This window comes from Austrofundulus limnaeus, unplaced genomic scaffold, assembly GCF_001266775.1.
Source record: "Austrofundulus limnaeus strain Quisiro unplaced genomic scaffold, Austrofundulus_limnaeus-1.0 Scaffold516, whole genome shotgun sequence".
Classification (NCBI taxonomy): domain Eukaryota; kingdom Metazoa; phylum Chordata; class Actinopteri; order Cyprinodontiformes; family Rivulidae; genus Austrofundulus; species Austrofundulus limnaeus.
Genome location: NW_013952918.1, coordinates 219,298 through 223,088, shown reverse-complemented (window position 1 = coordinate 223,088; position 3,791 = coordinate 219,298). Strand labels below are relative to the sequence as shown.

Sequence of the window (3,791 nt, the reverse complement as noted above, 5' to 3'; positions counted from 1 at the left end):
GAAAAAATCTTATATCTACCCCTTTTTTCCAAAATATTAATTCAAGCAAAATTCATCTTCAAAAAACAAATTCAAAACAAATAACAAAAAATGTTAACTCTTTCTCATGCAAAAATTTGTACAGATAAATATTTGATATTTTTTCAGCAAACCAACTTTGATCATTCTCTTAAAGGGCATCATCAGCATATAAATGTACAGCATCTTTACAAACAGCTTTGCAATCAGCTTTTGTTTATTGTTTTTATTTCATATATTTATTTCATTAACCTGTTAAAGTTGTGCTGCCTGTCAGGCCTAAAATTCCTTAAAAAGCATACCCAAATTTAATTAAGTACTGCTCTCGAACTCTTTGGAGTAAATTCACAAACCTTGTCTCTACGTAAAGTTATCAATGTGAATTTTTAACTTAAGCAGTCATCATTTTTGTAACTATAAATAGTATTTAGAAATTGAAGTTAAAATACAATAAAATCATTAGATATTTTTTGTCACTTAAAGTTAAAAAACTTTTTTTCTATGTGGTTCAAAACATCCTTAATGTGGTATTAAGGAAAAAGAAATATTGGCCTAAATATGGATTACCATCAATTACTAGTTCAATTTTAGTAACAATAAAAGGAATATTAGAGACACAATAAAACCCAGCATGTCCATCATACTACAACAAATCTCCAGAAAACGTCCAAACTGGAAAAATACTGTAATTTCTAAATTTTTCAACATGCAGACTTTACTGAGGGTTTAAATGAAATATACCCTCACCCCCATCATATTCTACCATCTATGTTTACTCAGCAAGATTAATAAAATAAAAGAAAAACAGCAACATGAATTGCAGCTGGGGGACATACAGCAAATCCCCATCAACAAACAGCCAAAATACGATTAAAAAACATACAAATCCTCACTTTTTTCAAAGCAATACAATCCATAAAACTTGTAAAAACACTAGCAGCAAACAATAATGTTCAGTTACATTTTAAAACATAATTTGTCCTCTTTTTCTGACCAAAAGTGATCCAAAATGGTGGCCGAAACAAAGAAATCCTTTTTTTGTATGACATTTCCTGGCCACAAAAATTGCTTGTCCTTGTTATGAAGCACTCAAAACACTTCATAACGATTATATTTCCTCTTTAACAGCAAGCTTAGTCAGCTAAGCCGGTATGGTCCGGTAATGCGTACCACTAAAAGATTCTGTGCCGGTACGCAGTACCAGGAAGAGGGGGGAGCGTCTGTCAACTATAAAGCTGTCATTCAGAACCAGACCACAGCTGCACTTTCTGTCAGAATAGACSTGTTAGCAATGGGCAGTATAAAACACAATTAATCTGTTTATAAATAGATTTTTTTTCTCATCCCACATTGTTTTTGAATTGTCCTTGCCAGCTCTTCTTCCTTCGGCGCTCGAGGCTTTCATAAAACACCAGGCATGGCTGATTCATAATGGCAAAATTAATTTGCCTCACAAAATAGTTCCTCCTGATAAACAATGTATATTGCTTATTCTCTCAGTTTGCCATTTGTTGTTTTGTTGTGATTCTCCTACTACTACAATTTTAAATAAAATGGGTTTTAGTGATAAAGTCTCAGTTTTTTTACTTGATTAAAGTTACATGCCAGAAATTATAACATTTATATTGATTCAGGAATTTTATGTCTGCCCAGAGTTTTTTTTACACGGTGATGGAAGAATCTGAAGGCCATCCATCATTTTGACAAATTTCAATTAACACCCCTGACCTTTTAAGTTTGGAAGAKTTAATAAATATCCAGGTGAGGCAGAAATAAAAAATTCAGTAAGGCCTCACAAGACCGCAAGCTGTGCGCTTCACACTCACACATAGACATTTTCAGCTTTACGCACGAAGTAGGTCTACATCCTAATTCCATAGGTCTACAACACGGAGTTCCTATTAAATCTAAAATAAATAAACATTCCCATCTGATCATCATCTCAGATCAAGACACCATACTGAATGCATCTCCAGGAGCTGACAGTGCATTGAAGAGTTAAGGACAGGAGGCTTTGGAGCGTCTGTGAGGCACAGCTGAACCAGTGTTGCAGCGGGAGCGCATGCTGCGGGATTTCCTCCTGCTAAAGCCACAGTGTGTGGGAAGTCTTGCTGACTTCTGATCAATTTGACTGGAGAAGTGTTTTCTGATTTTAAAACTTTGGCTGAAGTGGTGCTTATTATTCCAGCAGAGCGCGGGTTAGTCTTCAGAACCACTGGTGCCTGTAGATGTAGACTCACTGTGCATAACTTAAGATTTTCCTTAGAGACATTTTATTGCATAAATCAAAGCCATATTTGATTTCTGTTTTATTATATTTTTAACACAGTGGCAGCCGTGTGATGTGACTGACTGCATCTCTGCCTATCTCTATTCTCGCCCCCTGCAAAGGAGGCAGAGACAGAAATAAGGCGGCATTGTCTAATGTTACAAACTGCTGCCACTAAATAATGTTTGCAGATTTTTTATTTTCTTTTTTTTTTGACTTTTCGTAAGGTAACTGAGTCAAAAGCAGGACAGTGTGTATGCGTCACATTGTGCGCGTTGGGCCTGGTGTGGGATGTATGCACTGCTTTTCAGCACCATGTGCATCGCACTCATGTGGCCTGTATTTGTGTGAGGTGAGCTGAGGAGATTTTTTCCAATAAAATCCTGCATGCGCAGCATCTGAGGCAAAACTGCAAAACCAACATGACAATAGCGATGTTCTATTGAATGTTTAGTCATCATCATTTAAAAAGGAAGTGGCGGATGAAAATCGATCATGACAGATTTTTTTTTACCCTGTCACTCAAAATGATGGACAGCAAAAAAGTCTAGTGCAACCTCTGTCTGACCCACCAATATTTTTGCTCTCGAGCTGCTATTGTAAACGACCGGCTGTCAAAACTTGCACCACTACTTTTGTGAAGTGCAGGCAGGGAAAAACCCAGGGCACAGACAAAAATCCAAAGTTCAAAAGAAAGGCTTTAAAAAAAGAATGGCTGTCGAGGCAGCAAAATACTCGAGAACTTCTTAGAAGGAACAGGCATGAGGAACACGGAAACACCACACCGGCTGAGGCAGACAGTACAATGAACGGACAAACACTGAAGAGAGGACACAGAATATAAAGGGAAACTAATTAAGGACAAGAAACACCTGGAGGAGACACAAGAGAAAACGGGTGAGCATGGGCGGGGTCGGAGCAGGGTAGAMACACACAGGGGAAGACAGAAACACCAGAAAAACTAAAGCAAAGACACACAGATCATGACAGCTTTCTACAGGGAGGATTAGTCTACTGAGGACTTCCCCGGTTCGCCAAACACGTTCTTTACTGCACAGCAGTCAGCTGACCGTGCAACCACGGAGTGCACAAGGTGACGGAAAAAAAATTAAATCGTCTTTGTGGCGCTTTCCAACCCCTCAGCTGTCAGAAATCAGATACAAATATTGTCTCTKCTAGAACCACATAAACTAAATCTCTGTTTCTGGCATCTAACAGAGAGATGTGCGGTTCGACTTAAGCTGTCATTRRTCTGTGGAACAAATCTGTCAATCACCAGMGGCCCTGCAAGTGAGGGTGGCCAGGAGGGGCAAAGCCACCCCCACCCCCCGAAAAGCAGTGGCCCTATCAGTTTTATCCTCTTGGATTCCAAACTTTTGTTCTATGCTCATTTTAATTTTGGAAGGTGTTAAAAAATATAAATGTGAATTAAATATGAATAGAAATTTTATATAAGATAAAAAATGAAGCTTAAAAGTCTAAACTCACTGAAAAAGTATAATTG

The 3,791-nt window shown here is 37.8% G+C and overlaps 1 protein-coding gene across 1 annotated transcript in view; it reads left to right on the top strand.

Annotated features, from left to right (window-relative positions):
• Nucleotides 1–3,791, top strand: part of cldn1 (claudin 1) — a 10,068-nt gene that overhangs the window by 2,347 nt on the left and 3,930 nt on the right. The gene's annotated exons all lie outside the window — the stretch shown is intronic.